This window comes from Chinchilla lanigera, unplaced genomic scaffold (genome assembly GCF_000276665.1).
Source record: "Chinchilla lanigera isolate Chin_1 unplaced genomic scaffold, ChiLan1.0 scaffold00010, whole genome shotgun sequence".
NCBI classification, from domain to species: domain Eukaryota; kingdom Metazoa; phylum Chordata; class Mammalia; order Rodentia; family Chinchillidae; genus Chinchilla; species Chinchilla lanigera.
In genome coordinates this window covers 34700312-34723592 of record NW_004955411.1, presented here as the reverse complement: position 1 = coordinate 34723592, position 23281 = coordinate 34700312, and the positions used below count along the sequence as shown (strand labels likewise).

General features: G+C 42.8%; 1 pseudogene; it reads left to right on the top strand.

The window, feature by feature from the left end:
- The first annotated feature begins 279 nt into the window (after positions 1–279).
- The window catches only part of LOC102024200, a 57824-nt pseudogene continuing 34822 nt past the window's right edge, over positions 280–23281 (top strand).

The following is a 23281-nucleotide window of genomic DNA, read 5'->3' as shown; positions in this document are numbered from 1 at the left end:
TTAGATTGGCAACAGTTGTCACTCCTGTCTCTGTCCGTTGAAATGCAATGACACTCTAGTAGCAATGATACAGCTCTTGGTTTCTGAATACCATTTCCCATCAAAAGGCACCTGGGATTCTTGGGAAAATGTTGGTTCCAGGGCTTGGCAAGGAAAGTATACTAACATCTTGCTCTTAAAAGTAAGAAAATGTGAGCATTCTGCACGCATCCCCAGAGCTCCACAGACTCATTGCCTGCCTCTGAGTTGCCCTCCTCTCACTTCTGCTCTATTACCAAAATGTCACTGTTGAACAAGCTGACCCTGGACAAGCTGAAAGTGAAGGAGAAGTGAGTCATGATGAGAGTGGATTTTAATGCTCCTGTGAAAAACAACCAGATAACCAAAGAATCAAGGCTGCTGTCCTAAGCATCAAGTTCTGCTTGAACAATGGACCCAAGTCAGTTGTCCTTATGAGCCACCTGGGCTGGCCTGATGGTGTCCCAGTGCCTGACAAGTACCCCTTACAGCCAGTTGCTCTAGAACTCAAATCCCTTCTGGGCCAGTTTCTGTTCTTGAAGGACTATGTATGCCCAGAAAGAGAGAAAGTCTGTACTGACCCTTTAGTTGGGTCTGTCATTCCTGCTGGAGAACCTCCACTTTCACGTGTAGGAGGAAGGGAAGGAAAAGATGCTTCGGAGAACAAGGTTAAAGCTGAGCCATCCAAAGTAGAAGCTTTCCAAGCTTCAATTTCCAAGCTTGGGGGTGTATATGTCAATGATGCTTTTGGCACTGCACACAGGGCCCACAGATCTATGGTGGGAGTCAGTGTGCCATAGAAGGATGCTGGATTTTTGTTGAAGAAGGAGCTGAACTGTTTTGCTATGGCCTTAGAGAACCCAGAGCAATGCTTCCTGGCCATCTTGGGCAGAGCTAAAGTTGTGGATAAGATCCAGCTGATCAATAATATGCTGAACAAGGTCAATGAGGTAATTGGTGGTGGAATGGCTCTTATTTTCCTTGAGATGCTCAGCAACATAGATATTGGCACTTTTCTGTTTGATGAAGAGGGACCCAAGATTGTTAAAGACCTGCTGTCCAAAGCTGAGAAGAATGGTGTGAAGATTACTTTGCCTACTGACTTTGTCACTGCTGACAAATTTGATGAGAATGCCAAGGCTGGTCAAGCTCCTGTGGCCTCTGGCATACTCGCTGGATGGATGGGCTTGGACTGTGGCCCTGATAGCAGCAAGAAGTATGCTGAGGTGGTTGGTAGTGCTAAGCAGATTGTGTGGAGTGGACCTATGAGGGTATTTGAGTGGGAAGTTTTGTCCAGGGAACCGAAGCCCTCATCGACGAGGGCAGAGCTAAGGGGGTGCTCTCTTTCTGGGCAACATCGATGAGGGGTGAAAGCCACTTCCAGGGGCTGCATCACCATCATAGGGGGTGGAGACACTGCTACTTGTGCCAAATGGAACACAGAGGATAAAATCAGCCATAGAGGCACTGGGGGAGGTGACAGTTTGCTGTCATTAGTGTTTAGTGCTTTCCTGCCTTCTGATTCCTGTGCACAGCCCCCAAGACAAAATAATATTTTCTGCATCACCACTTGGCATCAGCTAAAACCTTCCTGCAAATCAAGATTCAGCTAGTAGCCAAGGCGTGCAGCACCAGGGACCCTTAAACAGTTGTACTGCCTCTCAGCTGATGTTTACCGCACCCTGGACTTGACTACATTCTTCAAGTTCCCATTTAAGTTTCTTAGTGACTAAGCCATTGTGTATTCTAGAATGCTACTATAATTGCCTGTTAAAAGAAAGTGAGCTGGGTTTGAAGTAGCTTACTCTAAATGGCTTTGTCACTATTCGTTACTCAGCATGGAAACAAGAAGAAACTCTAGTCAGAGAGAGAGATAAACTGGATGAGCTATTAAATAAAAAATAAAGGGTTGGGGATTTAGCTCAGCGGCAAAAGCGCCTGCCTGGCAAGCGCAAGGTTGTGAGTCTGGTTCCCGGTACCAGAGAAAAACCAAAAATAAAATAAAATAAAATAAAATAAAAGTGTTCACTGAAACTGGGAAAAAGTAAGAAAATGTTCATAAAATGTTGGGCTCATATTGCAAAAATATTGGAAACATCTTGGAGGAGCTCCCACTGGTCAAATCTATGGCAATTTTAGTGTGAAAATGAAGAAAGTTGGTGATAACTTATAATCTATGAATTTTTTCATTAGTGTATAATTGTACTAAATAAATAGTGAAGAACAAGTAGGGATGGCTCCCTTCTTTAGAATAGAAAACCAACCAATGAACATAGACTAGATGGAGTTGGAAAATGAACACTGCAACATGACAGAACTAATTGAGTTAGGTAAGATGCATTAAACGATGCTAAAATGATTAGTTAAAGGTCTCAGAGAACATTTCCACAAAGGGAAAGCCAGTATCTTTACAGTGGAAAAGTTCACTAATACCACCACAACCAGGTGATCAAAGTTAACAGCACTAACACAGATGCACCTACCCTATTGTTTTTCAGATTCCATGCATCAAGGATACACTGCTTATGGTGTACTTCTGCCAAAAACGTGTGGCCTGAATATGCTTGGATTTTCATCTGAAAGCAACAAACAAATCCAGCTTGATAGCATTACATATCATCTAGCCTATGTTTGTCAGGATTGTCAATGTCACAAATGACAAAGACAAAATAATTCAGAAAAATGTCCCAATTAAATGAGGTAAGTGAAACATAACCACTAAATGTAGGGCATAATTCTAAAGCTGATATTGGATTTTGCAGGGGAAATGCATTGTGGTTATGGAGAGAAAGTCCTTGTTATTAGGAGACATACTCTAAAACATTAAGAGATAAAGAGGTGTATGCAATTTCCTTTCCTGTGGTTCAGAAGTAATAATCATAACAATTATGTAGAGATATACATTTAGATAAAGAAAAATTAGGAGATGTGCTAAGAGTAATTGGCAGATCTAAGTGAGGATCATACGGGTGAATCACTGTATAACTTTTGCAGTTCTTCTACAGGCTCAAAACATTTTTCAAAACAAAAAAATCTAACACTGACTCTCCAACCTCACCGCTGGAGAAGTGCGGATTAGACATTTCAATTAGAATTGAAGATGAGGGATGGTTGAAGGACTTGGATTGTTGATAACGTGCATGTCACTGGAAGTCAGCAGGGTCCTAGAAACTCTCTTTTTAAGTTAGTGTTTTGGGCCCCCTACTCTCCCAGGTACCTAGGATGAATCATCCAGAGTAGCTGCAAGAAAAGAAAGGTGCTTCCCATGTATTTGCTGTACCTGAAATGCGGGAGTCACCCTCAATTCCAGGTTCACTCACCTCATCACCAACCATATGAACTCCACTTTCCAGCTATAAGTGAAATCCATCCCTTCTTCTCCATGTCCTCTGCCAAGGTCCTGGTTTCCTCGCCTACATTTCTGTGTCGCTTTCTAACTTACCTCCCAGCCTTTACCAGCCCCAACCCCACCCCAGCCCATCCTTGTAACCTCAGAGTAGAACCAAGCCCTGTGCTTAGCAGGGCTGCAAGGAGCACTGTCATTCCTGCTCTCCCTTGGGACAGCAACACCTCCTGCCACCTCCTGCCACTTCTAGCTGCCTCCTTTCCCCCTCCACTTGCCATACAGCTTTTGCTCCAACAGCTCTGAACTACTTTTTGTTTCCCAAACACATTGGGTTTTTTGTTTTTTTTTTCCAGTACCGGGAATTGAACTCATGACCTTGCACTTGCCAGGCAGGCACTGTGCTGCTGAGCTAAATCCCCAGCACCCCCAAGCACATTGTTGAGGACTCTGAGAGTTTAAATATACCAGCCCTCTTCCATGCTTATGTTGGGAACAGTTTTGAAAATAAACGAATAAAGAAATAAAAGAAGTAGCAGGTAGAGGCAAAAATATCTGTTGTTGAGTGAAGCTAACTTGGAGGTTTGTGGTTCAGGTCTAGTGGCCAGTAAGCAAGGTTTAGGTCTGGGCAAAGCTGGCTACTTCCACGTTCACATGTTACCCCACAGGAGCCCCAGAACCTCCACAATGCTCCCCAGCTCCTCAAGACCAACAGGTAGAGAGACAGACAATAGCTAGGCTTGTGTTTCAGGGAAGTCCCTCCTGTAGGATACCATGCTGGAAAGAGATGGCCCTTTAAACACCTCAGGCTGTAGCCCATCTTCCTGTCTATGCTCAACCCAAAAAGCCATTAAAAGAGCCCTCACCTGAACCAGACCACTCAGCACCCTGATCTCAGACTTTCCACCTCCGGAGCTGTGAGAAAATAAATTTCTGTTGCTCAAGCCACCCAGTCTGTGGTACACGATGGCAATCCAAGCAAAGACTGTGTTCGGAAAATTAGCGTGTCCTCCCCAGTACTACCTCTTTATACTGAACTTAGAAAATTATTGTATCAAAGACAGACATGTGCATAATTTCAGAAGCCCAATGACTGTGAAAGCTTACAATAAAAATATTACTCCCCAGCCCTCCCCCAGTTCCTACCTTGAACTCAGCTCCTACCTTGAACTCAGCTCCTAGGGAAAAGTGCTCTCTGCTATTTCCACTTTTTCATGATCAGGGGGCATATTCAGTGCTTCTGTGTGATGTTAACACCACAACTCCCTGATTTATCAATTTTATACACTAATTTCCGACTTCTTATAAGGATTTAGTAATTTTGTTTGATGCTTGACCACCACTTCCTCTTCTTCTAGCTACCTCCTAACCTAGTGATGCTGCCATGATCAGTAAATATTCAGGGTCTGTATGATTTTGGTTACACAATTGTTTACTGCCAAGACAAATAATGTGATACACTTCCATTTCCTTTATTGTACAAATTTTTGTTTTCCCATAGATATTAATGTTCCTTTTTCTTCAAGCTTAACTTTTATACTATTATCACAACTTCTTCACAAATTCTCCAACAGAATTATACAACTCTGGGTGCTATTTTCCATATAGCTAAATCATCGATTGATCAGTTCAAATTTTGTTTCTCTTCCTGTTATCATATTTTTGATACATGTGTTTCATACCATCCTCCTAACATTCCTTCTTTTTTAATGTTTTGGGGAAATAATTATATTTCAGAAAAATGTTGCTAGGTGTGGCAATGCATGCCTGTAATCTCAGCCACTCCAGAAGCTAAGGCTGGGCCACACAGCAAGATCCTAAGTTTAAGCGAAAAAAAACTAAGCCTCATTGAATGTAGGACTTTTTTACATTCCCAGTAGATTATCATTCATTTTTTACTAGTCCATAGTTGCAGTAGGCAATGTTTGCATTCGTTGTATGGAGTCGGTAGGTGTGCATAACACTCTTAACCTTTTCTTCGTCCCCTTCACCTCCCCTTTCTCCCCCACCCTCCCACTCTGGATCCCCTCCCCATTTGAGAAACATCTCCCTGCTTCCTATTATTGATCACTTATTTTGCCTTTTCTTATAATTTGGATTTCTCACATAAGAGAAACCATGAGATATTTAAGCTTATGTGTCTGATTTATTTCACGTAGCATATGTTTCAAGGTGCACCCATTTTTATACAAATGATTTGAGGTTATCTTTGCGGCAGGGCAGTAGTCCACTGTGTATAAATACCACATTTTTAAATCCATTCATCTGTTGATTTCCAAGATTTAGCTATTATGAACCATGGTGCTATAAACATGGGTAAGCATGTATCACTATAATATGATGTCTTTAATTCTTTTGGAAAGATGCCTAGAAGGGGAATAGCTGGGTCAAACAGAATTTGTAGTTTTAGTTTTTTGAGAACTCCCTATACTGTACTGATTTCAGTAGTGGCCGTGCTAGTTTACATTCCCACCAACAAACCCTTTCCCTACCCTACAGCCTCACCAACATTTGTCATTGTTGTATATGATTCATTGATCATGGCCATTCTTTCTCAGGTAAAATAGAATCTCAGAAATTCCTTCTTAGGGCAAACTTTAGTTTAGGGATGTTTCCCTTCTCCGAGGCTATTAACAATAGGATTTTTGTTTTGTTGTTTTCTCTGCCTTTGCTGTTTATTTTGATATCTATTTTCCATGATAAAAGTTTTCTCAGTGCCGGGCATGGTGGTGCACACATGTAATCCCAGCACTTGGGAGGCTGAGGCAGGAGGATCACTGTGAGTTCGAGGCTCACCTGGGCTACAAAGTGAGTTCAAGGCCAGCCTGAACTGCAAAGTGAAACCCCGTCTCAAAAAAAGCAAAAAAAAAAAAAAAATTTTCTCAACTGCTTGAGGACATTTGGGCCATTTATTATATCTCAGTGTTGATCAAGCCTCTATGTGCATGGAAGGAGGGGCCGTGTGTGTGTGTGTGTGTGTGTGTGTGTGTGTGTGTGTGTGTGTGTATGTGTGTGTGTTTGTGTGTGTGGATAATAGGGCATGTTGGGTGATTCAGGGAGGACTTCACTTTCTTTTTTCTTCTTTTTTCAAGAATTCCCAAATGTCTGGTGCCTTCCCTCTGGGGCTGGTCACTCTCTCTGGACAGAACCCATCAGCCTCCTGCCTGAGGGCTGTAGTCTGATGTCTGCCTCCTATGAGTGTGAATAAAGAGGGCTGGGGGCATACTAGTGTGAATGTCAACATCCACTCCGAACACAAACTTTCCCCCCCCTGCAGCCCCTCTGGGTCTTGCTTTCCAAGACTCCATCTCCTCCTTGGGTGGCCCCTTAGCTGCTTCAGATGGGCGAGTAACCTAGGATCAAATTTCTCCTTAAATAGAATTTCAACCAAACCCCCTGTTTTTTAGCTTGTGCCCACCATTACCTCTGATGGATGGATCAGGTGTCTCTTGTTCTCGCCCTCGCCTGGGCTCTGTGAAGCCAGTTCTTTGACCCAAACGACCTCTGCCAGCATTTGCAGGCAGGTGGTCAGATTTCTCCGCTCCTCTACTTTCTGTTTTCCAGTCTCCCAAAATCAGTGATGGTTCTCACTTGTTGTGCTCTCTCCCCCAATCCTGTCTATCCTTTGGGGTTTGTGTATTTATTTTTATTCCTGTATTCATTTTGGTGTGGGCTCAGGAGGGAGCAGGGAGGAGCAGCCATGTCTAAGTTGCCATATTTACTTGGAGGGCCATTCCTTGTGCCCTCCTGAGCTTACACGTGCTCTGCACTGCATTCCTCTGTGCTCTGTCTCATCTGTTGGGACTTGTCTACCCCTCAGGTGTGCCTGGGGACAGTGGTCTATTTGCATCCCAGCCCTAGAGTACTTCCACGGTATGCAGTGATTACTGATTCAGTTGAGTAGAACTGTTCACTGGAAACCACACCACTTCTCTCATCCTCTTTTAAGCAAAGCCCTCCTGAGAGTTTTTAAAAGATTGATCAGAAATAGCAAACTCCTACTCATATAATGCCATATTTACAGTACATATGGCTTTTCCTGGCTCTTTCAGAGATGTGCTTTTTTACTTAGCAGTAATTGCTCTTTAAAGGTTAGAAATTCTCTTTAGTTACCAGGTGAGTGAAGCTAATAAGCAAAGTCTTCTGACTGAGCTAGTGAAAGCTACAGAACAAACTGTAGAGTGGGCTATCCTCTCATGCCCCAACAGGTCACGTGTTCACTTAATTGAAAGAAAATTGACATGTATTATCAAAAACTCATTTCTCCCATGCACATAAAGAGAGCTAGACATCAGGGGGGGTGTCCTTTGAGATCAAGGCAAGAGCTGTTCTAAGGAGAAAATTTATCTCTTCCAGAAATGTAATGGGGTACTGTTCCATGCTTCTGGGGAAACCTAAAATGGGCTGTATCTGATTCCCAGGGCTTCTGCACTAAATTGCTACAAAATGGGTGGCTTAAGACCACGACCTCTCTCACAGTGCAGGCGGCTACATCGTGTTGGGAGCAGGGCTGATACTTCTGGAGGCTCAGCAGGAAAATCCACTCCATACCAGTGTCCCAGGGCCTGCCAATGACAGCTGATCACTGGCCTTCCTCGGCTTTGAAGGAGAAAAGGTATAATTTCTTTTCTCAGCCCTCACAACTTCTTAGCTGAAATAGATTCTTGTTGACAGACGGCAGATAAACACAGAAAAACAGGTAGTTTTAATTATATGTTGTCTTAGTTACTTTTATTGTTGCTGAGACAAAACACCCGACACCCAAAGTTAAAGGAGGAAAGATTTAATTATCTCACAGTTGTGGAGGTTTCAGTCCATAACCGGCTGGCTCCACAGCAAGGTGGCACATGGCAGAGGGACAACTATTCAAGGCAGCAAAAACGGCAAAAGTAACGAGGGCCCTTACCAGCGTCTTTCTGCCCCTTTTATACTCTAGGCTACTAGGATTAGGGCGGTGCCAAACCAATCAGTGGACTGATCACACAGCCTTAATCCCGGCATCACACACTCTAGATTCAGCCACCTCTGAAGAAGCCCTGAGCCTGCAAGAGGCTTTGGGGGACACCTAGACACAAACCGTAACACACATGCTCTGTCTGTCATTTGAGAGAGAAGCAGCTCTCTCCAGAACATAACCTTCTCTTAAACCAGTAATCTCTGTCTTAAATGTAATTTGTATTTATCACAGCTTTACAGGCAGGATAACTGTGGGAAGATCCTCCGGTCTATTTCCAGACTCTTCTGGCATCTTCTGGGACCAGCTTGGGCCAAGAGGGTGGATTTACATCCCTTTCCCGGGAAAAGAAAGCCAAGGAAAGCAGGGAAAGGCAGGGAGGGGTAATGGGGCCTTTTGTATTTGAATCTCCTCCATGCTGCAGTCAGGCCAGCAGGCAGAAAGGCTCCTATCTATAGTGTGATAATCCTTGATATTTTTCAGAGAAATACTTCAGTTTCCTTCAGCTTGCAGCTGCCTCACTCCACATTTCTGCCTCCCTCACTGTGTATGTTGGGTCTTTCCAATTCTCCCTCTCATTGTAAGGACACCAGTGTAAGGGCTTTAGGGCCCATCCTACACTACAGCATAATTTCACCATCGCTGGACTATGTGCAAAGACCCTCATTTCAACATTCTAAGGTCCTGAGTGGACATGACTTTTGGGGGGATATTATTCAATCCAGTACATTGCCTCAAAGCCATATCTTCCTGCTCCTACTTCCTAAATTTTAGAGACAGTCATAATCAAATACTTTTGGACAGTTAATGTAGGAGAAGATCCATTAATACGGAGAAGGTGCTGGAAGCTGGGTTTGCTGGTGACGCACCCTTCTGGACAGAGGTTCCTCACCTTGGCTGCACACTGGGTCCCTCATGCTGTCCAGACATCAGTAGTGTTTGGAGTGAGCCGGGAGGATGCAGATCACTTTCCAGGGCTCTTCCCCAGAACTTTGCCAATATGGTTGCCTTTCCTGAGCTCCTCTGGCCTCAAATGATGCAAAGCCTGCACATGTGCACTCCTGATAACTGTGGAGAAGTCCGCATTGGCACCTTATGTCTGTTATGTCTGCTTCTTCATTTGCTTTAAAAGAGAGAAACTGCATCAGTACTGCAAACTCAAACGTTAACGAGGACAAAGAATATTTGGGTAAGGGGGATGTGAGTAATATACCCACACTCAATTTTTAGATTATAGAAACAATTTGTATTTATCACAGTAATGTGCTTGTCATAAAAATTTCAAAATCCATAAAGCGGAGGGAAGAAATCACCTATGAGTCCACCCTGATGCTTTTGATGAATGTTCTAATGATTTCTTTTTTCTGTGATTCTTTAAATACAACCTGTATTTCACAAATGTAAAGTGAAGTGGTTTTGGTGCCTAAATTCTCTGCTGAGCAATATATCATTAAATATATGTCAGTAGTGTATATAAATAAATATTTCCCTCTAAGTAGTCCTTGCATTTTGAAAGGTTACATTTAAATCCTTCATGGAGAACAGTCTGTAATTATTTAACCAATCACCATAAAAGAATGAAGGAAATTTTCCTACTGTCAAATTACTGAGACTAAAGACAAAGAGCACAAGCCCTGCCTACCTTTCCACCCCTGTGAAGTTGTGTCCACAGAACTCTGCCACTTCCACTACTGTCCCCACCACCACCTCTACTCCAGTCCTACACGCCAACATCATGGAAGCTGAGGGGGCATGGGATGGGGGTTCCTGACCTAGCAGGGAATGGTCCTGGGCTCCTGTCCAAATCAACCACAGGGCTTGAAAATGTCTGCAAGGAGAGTCAGGCATCTTGTTCCCTGATCATGTGCTTAAAGAGTGAAATTGCTGGTTTGCACTCTGTACTGGACGAACAGGAAAAAGGAACTGATAGAAAGAGAGAGAACTGCAGAGAGAGGGGGACCTGCTGTTGCCCCCAACCTGCCTCCTTCACTGGGCTAAGGGTGAGGGCGCTGCCTGTGGGCAAGTGGGTGCCTTGGAAGAAGTCAGGCTTGTGCTGCCTGGTGAACAACCTGTCTGGAGGACAGGAACAACTGCCTGCAGGGAAATGGACTCAGCAGCAAGAAGGGGGGGGAGGGGGCACAGAAGCACTCTTTCCTTCAAGGGAACTACCCTGAGGCAAAGATCTTATCTAAGTGCTCCCTGAGAGGCTGAGCACATCCGTGCAGAATACTCAGATGACATGGGTCTCAAGAAGGACCACACCACGCAGACTTTTGTCCCTTTCCTACCCCTTGCACTCTTTGACATACCCCACCCCAGGTCCTGGAAGCAACAGAGTGGGAGAAAGAAGGACAAAGGCCATCCCACACCCTACCCAGGAACTGGTCCCCAGCCTGAGGGGGGCACTCGAGGTGAGAGAGGACCAATTAGCCAAGTGAATCACTGGCCCTTCGGATCAGCCATGGCCCAAAAGATCCACCTCTAGGAATTTATCTAGAGAATAATCAAAGATATGTTTATGCAGTAAAACAATTTCGATGCATAAAATATATTTCCCTGCATCCTCAAAAGCTGTAATTTTTATGTTAAAAAGTATACATTCTTTCAAAGTTCAAAGAATTCTGCAGATTTAGTTTGTATATGCATTTCTGGTATAATAGGCTCTGGACTGTATAGGATCATTCAAAATAAAGAAAAGAAGTTTTAAATAGCTGGTCATTACCTAGTGCTGAGGACACTATGTTTCAGGTACTACAGTCGGGGGGAGCAACTACCCCAGATAAAGCAGTGTAAAATAATAGCTATGAGATTGTGCTCTGGGATTCTGTGGGCTGTACATTTGGATATGGCACAGCAGGGATTGTTGGCCAAAGATGGAGCTGGCCATCTGGGACAGTTGGCCAAAGACTCTCCATATGGCCCTGCCTGGTAAGTGGAGGGTCTCACGGTATGGCAGCTTGGTTCTTAAGGGTTCCCCAGAGAATTCTAAGAAAGAACCAGATAGCAGCTGCATGAGTTTTTACGACAGCTTTGGAAGTAAATGGTATCACCTCCACCATAGCATATTGGTTAAAGTGCTTATACACACCTGCCCATATAGAAGGGAGGGGACATGGCCCTATCTTTCAAAAGAAACAGTGATAAATTACCATAGACAGAATTCTTAATGTGTAACAAAACTGGAGTAAAGTGTTCCAATATGAAAAATTTCTCCAATGCTCTGACGCCAACCAGGTATCCAGCAATTCAACTCTGACACTAAGTACCTGCAGTTAGTACAGACCCCCAAAATTACAGGCTCAGTCCCGCAAGACCACCCCCACTTTAGACCCAATCACAAGTGCCTGACCACAGCCTACCTGCACTTCTGTCTGACTTGACTATAAATTTGGGGATTCCTATGCCTGCCCCTTCAGATTTGAGAGTTTGTTAGAATGATTCAGTACTCAAGAAACCACTTAGCTTACAACCACTGATTTATTATAAAGGATACGATGCAGGGGCAGTCAGATGGAAGAGACTCACAGGGCAAGGGAAGCAGGATCTGCCCACCAACCCTGATGCTCCCCAACCTCACGGTTTGCCTATTGTGATCAAACCTCATTACCTAGACATGATAGACTGAATCATCAATGTCTGATGATTCAACTCCATCTCGTTTCTTTACCCTCCGTTGGGATGAAGGGCTAAACATTTTTAAAATTAACATGATTAATTTTTCTGGTGGCCAAGCCCCCTCCTCCTACTTGGATTTTTTAGCAGACAAGAGACACTCCAATGCCTCAGGAAATTTTAAGGGCTTTAGGAAGTCTGTGCCAGTAGCCAGGAACAAAGACCAGATATACCACACATGTATTTTCTATTATACAGCAGCAGAATACTCATTAGTAATATGCAAAGCATTGGGCTGGAGGCTGGAAATCTAACAAAGAGGAAACTGCTACATCTACTCTTGAGAAGCCCTGAACCTAGTAGGGGAGACAGGAGCATAAACAAATTTCGGCAAATACTGTGAAATAAGCACCTATGGGGACTCAGAGGAAGAGTGACTAATTGCACAATGAAACGTGCTTTTAAGTGTTTTTCCAGTAAAGAAGAAATTATTTGCTTTTTCACGTTCCCTTGACTGTTCAAGACTGTCGTGGGGGTGTTATTCATAAAGAGATTGTTTTCAGCAAGGTGCCGCGTGACTGGAAGGACACATGCCTGTCCAAGTCAAGCAGTGGAAAAGTGGATAAGGATAAAGAGTGCTACTCAGCAAATAGTAATGATCTATGCTAGTGCTAGCAAAGCTTTTTAGAGCTTTCAATAATAACAAAGAGCCAGCTGCAGCACGCATGTCGTAGGTTTGCCACCATTGACTGTTACATGCAGACATCTTCTTCATGAGATAGAGCAGCAATGCAGAAAGCTTCTTGGCCTTGAAGGTAGGCAGAGCTCTAGATTCTATACATGTGGGGTATGTGTCCCTGAGCATGACACTCTGATCCTCCCCAGGCGACCCATGACTTTTGCAACAAGGGCAGGACAGGAGGTTATTTATTGTACATATAACCTTTTAGTAGGCACAAATCAAGCTAGCAAACCAGCAAGCAAAGAATATTCTATTCTCCTGTTTTCACAAATATGTTTTAACCCGACTCAGAAGGGCCAAGTTTAAATTTATAGTCCCAGTGCTGTGCCTGAATGGTGGCCTGTAAGGGACATGCAGACACACACTTTTTTTATTTTAAAGAAAAAAAAAAAGTAACAATAAAACAGTTTCAGAACAGGCTAGTAGGAGAGTAACTATAATGAATATGCTGCATATTATCGTAGTAGTTAGTGAGAATACAAGATATAAACATAAAATCTTGTCCAAACAGTATTAGCACAAACCTTTCTTTTTAATGAACTAAAAGAAATTAGCTGTATAACCATCTTAACTATCTTGTATATACATATATTTTTTTCCTGTTCCCTTCCTTTCTTTCTCCTTTCTCCCATTACAGTTTGTCTTTTCTTTTGAAGTTTCTTCCCAATCCACGATATCTATTGTACATTTTGGATCTTATTTATTCATTCGGTTTCTCACACTAGTGAGACAATATGATATTTACACATGTGGGTCTGTCTGATTTATTTCACTTATGAGTATGGTCTCGAGTTGCATCCATTTACCTATAAAAGTCTCAAATTTATCTTTCTTTATGGCTGATTAGTATTCCATTGTATTAAAAAGAAAACTATATCTTTTTTATCCATTCTTCAGTTGATGGATATTTGGGTTGTTTCCAAGTGTTAGCTATTACAATTTGTGCTGCTATAAACATGGGTGCACATATATCGCTATGGTATGACTTTTTAATTCTCCTGGGAAGATACCCAGAAAAGGAATAGCTGTGTCCAATGGGTCCTCTCATCTTAGTTTTTAAAGTAATCTCCACACTGGTTTCCACAGTGGTTGCACCAGTCTACAGTCCCACCAACAGTGGAGAAGGGTTTCTTTTTCCCCACAGCCCAACCAGCATTTGTTATCGCTTGATTTTTTGATGATAGCCATGCTTTCTGGGGTGAGATAGAATCTCAGTGTTGTTTTAATTTGCATCTCTCAAATAACCAATTATGTTGAACATTTTTTTCATCTATTTACTTGCCATTTGTATTTCTTCATCTAAGAAGTGTATATTCATCTCAGATGCCCATGTTTTGATTGGTTCTTTAAATTTAGGGTTTTTTTTTTTTCAGTTCTTTATATGTTCTAGATATAAGTCTTTTGTCTGAGGGACAACTGGCTGTAATTTTTTTCCCACTCTGTGGGTTGTCTTTTCACTCTGTTGGTGATTTCTTTTGTTGTACAAAAGCTTTTTAATAAGATGAGATCCCATTTGTTGATTCTCTGTAGTATTTCTCATGCAATATGGGTTTTGTTCATGAACTCTCTGCCTATACCTATGTCTTCAAGATTTCTACCTATTTTCTCTTCCAGTAAATTTAGTGTTTCTGTTTTAATATCTAGATCTTTGATCCATTTTGACTTTAGTTTAGTGCATGGTGATAGACATGGGTCTAGTTTTAGTCTTCAGCATGTGGAAAGCCAGTTTTTACAGTACCATTTATTAAAGAGGCTATCTTTCTTCCAGTGAACATGTTTGGTTCCTTTGTCAAAGGTAAGGTGGCTGAGGGTGTTTGGGGTTGTGTCTGCATCTTCCATTCTGTTCCATTGATCCAGAGGCCTTTTTTGCCAATACCATACTGATTTTATCACAGTAGTTTGTAGTGTAACTTCAGGTGGAGAATTGTGATGCCCCCTGGCTTGCCTTTGCTGTCCAGAATTATTTTTGCTATTCTAGAAACCAGAATTCTTCTGGTTCCAAATGAAATTTAGAGATGTTTTCTCTAGGTCTGTGAGGTGCACTAATGATATTTTGATCAGGATTGCATTAAATTTGTATAGCAGTTTTGGGATATGGCCATTTTCACTATTTTGACTCTTCCTATCCATGAGCAAATGATATCTTTCCATTTTCTGACCTCCTCTTCAAGCTCTTTTATTAGGGTATTGTGATTTTCACTGTACAGATTTTTTTTTACATCCTTTGTTAGAGTGATTCCTAAGTATTTCATTTCTTTGGATGCTGTGTAAAAGGTGTGGTTTCCCTAATTTCTCTGTGAGTTTGTTGTTTGTGTACAGGAATGCTACTGATTTTTGAGTGTTGCCCTTGCATCCCTCTACACTACTGAATTTGGATATTCACTCTAAAAGTCTTTTGGTGGAGATTTCGGGATCTTCTATGGAGAGTACCATGTCACCCACAAATAATGATAATTTAATTTCTTCCTGTTTTATCTTTATTCCTTTTATTTCTCTTGTCTAATTGCTCTGGCTAATTCTTCCAGAACTATATTGAATAAGAGTGGTGATAATGGACATCTTTGTCTTGTTCCTGATTTTAGAGTGAAAGGTTTTAGTTTTTTGACCATTTCATTTGATATTAGCTGTTATTTTGTCATAGATGGCTTTTATAAGATTGAGGTAAAGACCATCTATCCCAATTTTCTGTAGGGTGTTTTTTCATGAATGGGTATTAGGCTTTGTGAAAAGCTTTTTCTGCATCTATTGAGATGATCATGTGATTTTTGTCTCTGATTCTGTTAATATGGTATATTCTATTTATTGATTTGCATATATTGAACCATTCCTACATCCCTGGGATGAATCCTACTTGGTCATAGTGTATGATCTTCTTGATGATTTGCTGCATTCTGTTTGCCAATGTTTTATTGCAAATTTGTACATCTATGTTCATTAGGGAGATTGGCCTGTAGTTTTCTTCTTTGGTTGGATTCTTCTCTGGTTTGGGAATCAGGGTAATTCTTGCTCCCAGGAATGATTTTGGAAATACTGCTTCCCTTTCCATTTCCTTACAGAGTTTCAGCATTAGTGGAATTAGTTCTTCTCTAAATCTCTTGTAGAATTCCACAGTGAATCTGTCAAGGCCTGGGCTTTTATTTGTTGGTAAATGTTTAATTATATTTTATATTTCATTGGCTGATATAGGGTTATTTAGAATTTTCATATCTTCTTGATTTTGTTTCATCAGTTTGATTGCCTAGCAATGTGTCTACTTTTTCTGTGGTTTCCACCTTATTAGAATACAGGTTCTCATAGTAGGTTGTTGATGATCTTCTTGACTTCTGTAGGATCCATTGTGATTTCCCCCACTTCATTCCTAACTGCTTGAATTTGTGTTTTTACTTTCCTCTTTTCGATGAGGTTGACTAATGGTTTATTAATTTTATTTATTCTTTTGAAGAACCAACTTTTTGATTCATTCATTCTTTGTATTGTTTTCTTAGTCTCTATTGCATCAATTTCTGCTCTTATCTTTATAATTTCCTCCCTTGTATAAGCTTTGGATTTGATTTGTTCTTCTTTTTTGAGAAGTTTGAATTTCAACAGTAGGTTCTTTATTTTAGCTCATTTTGTTTTCCTGATGTGAGAGTTCATTGCTATAAATTTCCCTTCTCGGACTGCTTTCATTACATCCATAAGTTTCAATATGTTGTATCAGTCTTATCATTTAATAGTATATACTGTTTAATTTTGTTTTTAATTTCCTCCATTATCCATTCAGAAGGGTGTTGTTTAATTTCCATGTGTTTATGTAATTTTTGTGATCTCCTTTGTCATTGATTTCCAGTTTCATTGCACTATGGTCAGATAGTATGCATGGAATGAATTCAATTCCTCTACATTTACTTAAATACATTTTGTGGGCTAATATGTGGTCTATGTTAGATAATGCCCCATGTACAGCTGACAAGAATGTGTATTCTGGTGTTTTGGAGTGGAACACTCTGTAGACTTCTACCAAGTCTATTTATTTACAAGCTTGGTTTAATTCTAATATTTCTTTGTTGACTTTTTGTCTGGTTGACCTAGTTGTGAGAGTAGGGTATTAAGGTCCCCCACTACAATTGTGTTAATGCTTATTTGGTTTTTCATGTCTGTTAATATTTGTTTTATGTAACTGGGTACACCTGTGTTTGGTGCATATATATTTATGATTGTTTTCTCTTCTTCTTGGAATTTTCCTTTAACAAGTATGCAATGAACTTCTTTGTTTCTTTTGATCAGTTTTGGCTTAAAGTTTGCATTTCTGCAAATAGAATAGCTACCCCTGCTTTTTTCTGGGTTCCTGTGGCATAGAGAATTATTTTCCATCCTTTGACTTTTAGTCTATGAATTTCTTTTTGGGTTAAATGTGTGTTTCTTGAATGCAGCATATTGTATCTTGCTTCCTAATCCATTCTGCAAGTCTGTGTCTTTTGACTGGTGAGTTGAGACCATTTACACTGATGGCTATAACTAATATATATTGGCTTACCTTTTTCATGTTATTTTCCTATTGCTTGTTACCTGTCTTTTTCCTCTGTTTAATTGCTTGCCCTGCGTGGTGGCTTCTTTCTACTGGTGTTCATGTGTCTGTGGTCTTCATTATCTCTTTCTAATATAGCCTTCAGAACATTCTGTAGAGCTGGTTTGGTGGTCATAAATTTCTTCAGTTGTTCTTTGCCATGGAAGTATCTTATTTCTCCATTGATTTTGAAAGATATTTTTGTGGGGTCTGAGTTGAAGATTGTTTCATTTAGAGCTTGAAATATCTCACTCCAAGCTGTCCTTGATTTAAGGGTTTGTGTTGAGAAGTCTGCTATGATTCTGATGGACTTCCCTTTGTAGGTGATCTGTTTCTTTCCTCTAGCTGTTTTTAGTATTTTGTTCCTGTGTAGAATTTCTAGAATCTTCAGTATTATATGTCTTGGTGTAGATTTATTTTGTCATGGCTATTTGGAGTTCTATATGCTTCATTTATTTGTATGTCAAGTTCTTTATCCATGTTTCAGAAGTTTTCTGCCATTATTCCTGTGAAGAGTTTTTTAATGACTTTTGTGCTGTCACCAGCTTTCTCACTGACTCCAGTCAATCTTATATTGTTCTTCTTTGTTTCATCCTGTGGCTGATTTTTCATGGGCTCTTGCTATTCTTAAAATATCTTTCTCTTGTGAAGGGTTTGGGTCTGATCTTTGTCTCTAGACTTGGGGGATGGGATTAGTTTTCTGTGGTTGGAGTTCTCCCCAGTCATTTAGAAAAGAAAAAGAAAAGAAGAAAGGAAAGAAAAGCAAGGAAAAGAAAAGAAAGGAAAAGGGGGCAGCCCTACCTGCCCACTTCTATTCTGCTTGTCTTTGTCTCCAAGCAAAATGCTGGTTCACCTAATTTACCACCTGTTGGCTCATATTATTACTGTTGCTTCAGACTTTTCCATGCCTCTAGTCCTGCCTGTCCATCATGTGTGCCTTAGCCAGGGTCCTACTGTGTCACTGGCATTCCTGCAGGTTTCTGGGCCCTAAGTCCTGCCAGTGCAAGGAGGGAGGAGTAGATCTTAGGCTCTTCTCACACACACACACATTCTTGTTTCACCCGGGACACTACAGCCTACATGTCCACACACATGCAAATGGCCATCTCTGCCACTCCTTAGACTCAGAGCACAAACACCAGAGTAAAGAAGAGGCCCACCCAGGCCCAGGGATGGGCCAGGGACATGTGAGGGGAAATTCTGTGTCCTGGAGACCTGGTCCTTGGCCTAGAAGAGGATAGCGTACTCTTGGTATGAGTTCCTGGCCCATTGCAGGGGCAACAGATAGGCCTTCTGAAGCTCAAAGGCCTAAGTGACCCCTTTTTTCTGGCCCAAGGGTGGTACAACCTAGCCTGCCCCATCTTTGGGTACTCAGGACAAACCTAGAGGCCAGGGATGAAGCTGTCTCCCAAAGAAAGGCACAATTGCATGGAAAGCCATATTGCAATCAAGAAAAGAAAGAACTGAGGTCAGGCCTTCTGGTTTCTAGACTACTCTTAGTAGTTAAAGAAATTAATGATTTCTTGTAATATCATCTATCATTGCTCATGTCTTAAAATAGAGCTGTTTTAATCTCCCACATAGACAAAGTAATAGCTTAAATTCCTGGATTCTGTCTTTTTTTTTAAGCAACTGGCTAAGAGACTATTTATTGTTCTATGGATTAAATCCTTTTCTCCCCACTGAATTTTCTGAGCTCAAACCAGCATTAGGCACTAAGCTACTGATACTCCAGGTTAGACTTTAGGAGGTATCTTATCCAATCTTGTGAGACATATCACTCAGTCTTACTTTTAATCTGGCTCCTGATTCTTAGATTCTTAGCCTGGCTGCCCTTAGGGATATCCTGAGGAGCTCTGGGAAATGCCAGGTGCAGTCCCTGAGTTGAAGCAGTGTCCCCAGGCTGGGATCTGGGCATGGGCCAGTCCTCCCTGGGTGGGTCTAACATGACTGCCTAACCACCAGGTTCAGGAAAAGCAAACAGAAGTGACTTGGGGAAAAGGCCATACCAGTGGTAGATGGGGCACAGCCCTCTGCACCCAGGGAGGTGATTTGCATGAATCTTGGACCATGCGATTGGGCTGGCACCCAACAAGCCTCCAGCACCTCCTCCCTCCAGCACTGATTGCTACTGGCTAAATAAAAATCTAATACCAACTCCAAACCATAAAATTGTACTTAATGGCAACAAACAAAGCACCAAACAGGGAGGGAAAGAAAAAGACACTCCTGTGAACATGAATAAATCTGTCTCCCACTCAGGGATCACCTGCAGGTGAGACAGAGGTTTTTTAAGGTTCCACAGAATTCAGCACAGCAACTGGACAGAAAATCACTTAAACGTCAGACCACTTTTAGAAAGAAAAAAAGAAAGGACTTAAAGGAAGCCCTGAAATTGAATAATCAACTCTAAACAATAAATGAGTAACAAATTAAGCTAAATTTAGAGACCAAAACCACTTCCTTTTATGAAGCATTTCCCTGGAATTGCTAAGGCAGAACTTTCTAGGACTAGAATCCTTCAGTGGCTCCAGGTTCAGCCAGTGAAATCCTGTGTACCACTCTCTGCTCTCAACCTGCTTGCTACACACACCTCCCGGGAGCAGGCAGGGAACTTCAGGCTGCAACAGGCAGCTGGGCAGAGGCATGTGCCTTCCAACTGCACGTCTAGAACAACCGCAGGTCATGCACTCATTTAACATATGTTCTTTGAGGCCTATTATGTAAGAGCCATGTGTGAGTGCTCAGGTAAGTACCCAGGAGATAAGGAATAATCCACCCTTGGGGGCTTGTGGTTTGCAATATTTATCAGATGTTGCAGACAGAAGAACACAGGCAAGAGATGAGAGCTCCTGCGCTGGCTTCAAATGTTCTGGATGAGTCACCCAGCATCTCTTGGACTCAGTTTCCCAACTTATACATGGAGGAGTTTGGGCTGAAGAGAAGCACAGTTGCTTTCCCACCACTTTGTATCTTCACCTTAAATTCCTTCCCCTACCACTGTGAGGAAAGCTTAGCTCAGCACCTGTTGAAGAAACCTTCCTCTGGGCAAAGCTAGAAATTCTGGGCATCAACTCTGTTCCCACCGGCCTCAGAAAGCATAGGGCCAAATGAACAACTGTGACACTTGTTCTTCCCACCTCTCCACTCCCTCCATCTCTCTTCAGGTGACCTCTGGGATCTCTCAGGTCCCCAGGTCAGCCTCACAGTACTCACAGGCCCCAGGCTGTCCAGGCTCTGTGCCTCCAGCAGGACAAGGGCACTACAGCCCTGCCTCGGTGCCTGGAGCTCCTTCCAGCTACTCAAGCCCCACGAAGGTCACTGCCTCCTCCACCAGAGGTGCAAGTGCTGCAGTTGCCCAGCGATGTCCTGTGCCCCCCATCACCTGCTGTGACTACCTTGGCCTCCTCTGTGGAGGCTGGGGCTGCCTCCACCCCCTTATCACTCATCAAGTTACGAGTCGCCATTGTGCAAGATGTTTCAAAAGACTTCAGGGGAGTCCTCTCCCAGTGTTTTGAGACACTCTGTTACTCATGACCCAAAGCAGCCCTGCCTTGCCCTAGGATTTGGCAAAAATCATTTGGGCAGAGTGAATAAGAGCTCACAGTCAAAAGCCAGAATGTCTGGTTTGACTCCTGGTTCCGCCACTTAGAAGCTGTGTGACACAGGCAAGGTACTTCTCTCTGCGCTTCAGTTCCCCTTGCACCAAGTGGGGATGATAATATTGTTTGTTTATAGGGTTTCTGCCACAGTTCACTGAGTTATCACATATGAAATGTCTGTAGCAGTATTTAACATATAGAAAATGCACAACATACCTTGTATTTGCATATTTACAGCCGGCAAATTCTCAGAGAGCTAGACTGAGACAGTCAGTGTGTGTTTGCGTCCCTAGCTCCTACTACCTGCCTGGCTCAGGATAGCCAGGTGAGCGAACAAATTAATGAATAAGTGAGTGTTGTAGTTTGGGGCCTATTTCAAGGTGAACAATACAATACAAGACACATATTTTATAACATTATTTATAATAGTCACCCAAAGAATCATATACAAGAGAGTGCAGGAAATCTGTCTGCACACGAAGGACAAAAGAATCCAGCTGAGGGCCTGAATCCAATGATAATGTCCTGCATGAGTTCAGCTGAAGACCTAGAGCTCATAACAATGCCTCCCTCAAGTCCAACTAGAGGTCTAGAGCACACAACAATGTCTCATGCAGGCCTGCTTCATGGATCTGCGCTGTGAAGGCCCAAAAGTCAGTGGTGGAAGCTAGAAAGTCTGTGCCAGCGGGATGAAGGATCTGTGCTAGCAGGCTGAGGGATCTGTACTGGAGTCAGGAAGCAATGCTCAAAATAAGAACCAGAGCTCCCCCAAAAAGTACCACGGTCATCTTCAGCAAGAATGAGATCCCAAGCTCAGGACAGCCAAGTTCCCCTCAGGAAAGTGAACGTGACAAGCTTCTCAAGGAGACTGAGCAGAGCACCATCTTCCCCCCCGGAGCCACGAACTGAATCTCAGAGTGAGGACCAGAGCTCCTCCAAAGTGAGCCGAAGCCATTCTCAGCAACAACAAGGTCCCAAACTCCTCAGAGGATGAAAACAGCTGAGTTCATCAGGAAAGCCAGCGTGATGAGCTTCTCCGAAAGAACCAATAGCTCCTTACAGCTTCTACCAGCTGCCAGCAGCCTTTCTTCTTCTTCTCCAGGTCTGCCTCTTATGCTGCTGGCCACAGCCCTCAGGTGGGCCTCCCACACCCAGTACCACGCTTACTCAGTTCAGCTGGGGGTTATAAAGTGACCACCCATTGCCAATCCACTACAGTGAATAAAACACGCAAGAGCACAGAAGGTTGGAGGGAGGAAGGCTGCTAATGAAGAAAACAACTACAGTGCCTCCACCAGAAAGGTTCCAGGGCTTCAGTGCGCTAAGACAGAGCAAAAGAAGTAGCAACAGGGAGACTAAAAGCCACCCAGTGCATTCCTCTGCATACTGCACACTCCCCGAATAGCACGCCCCAGTCCACCAGCCAGGAAAAGACACGGGTCGGCTACACTGGGAATGGCTCCTGTCCTCCACACTGCCCTGTCCTCAAAGGAGGAAGGTTCTGGGTAGGCACAGAGATTTTAGGAAGAGATGGCCCCAATCATTCGGGACTTTGAGTTCCTCCCTTAGTTGCATGTGTGTGTGTGTGTGTGTGTGTGTGTGTGTGTGCGCGCGCGCGCGCGCACGTGTGTGAAAGTTCTACTCCATTTATGTACTTTGTGTGCTGGCAGAGTACTGAGGTAGCATACAGCATCGCACAGTAAGAAATGGGGGCATAAGAGAGACAGAGTTTGGGTCTCTGCCCCTCTTACAAAGCCACCGCACACAGACTTGGGGCCCCGCCTGGCTGCCCTTATCCAATCTGAATCACCTTCCAGAGGTCCCACCTTTAAACACCATACTCAGTTTAAATCTCGCCCTCTGAATACCTCACAAAGACAATTAAATTTCCACACATTACTCCTTGGAAGATGCTCAAAGTGCGGCCAAACCACTGCATGCATGGCTAAAGGGACTCATCTGGGGGGCACCAGCAGCTGTAGGTCACTCTCTGCAAGACCCCTCCCCATTCCCCATCTTCCCCCACCCCTGTGCCTCTTCCTTCCATCCCCCACCAGAAGCTATAACTCCACATTTGTACTCAGCCATCTCCCCTGCAAGTAGGTCCTGAGCTGGACCTTCAACCCGGAAATGCTGTCCGAGCCTGCGCCTGTGAAGAGCACTGTCCAGTGGCCTGTGCCCTTACGGAAGCAGACAGCAGTGACGTTGGGTGTTGACATCATCACCCTCCACATTTGTTGGTTCACACACTGCATCATTCATCAGAAATATTAAAACTCATCATCCTCCCTCAGAAGGCTAGACTTTAATTATAAGAACCAGCAAGAGCCATGATGTTTTAGCTGTAATAGTTTTTCCTTGAGGAATATTACATTATTTGAATCATTAAAGAAAAAATATTTGGGGCTGGGAATTTAGCTCAGCGGCAAAAGCGCCTGCCTGGCAAGCGCAAGGTCGTGAGTTC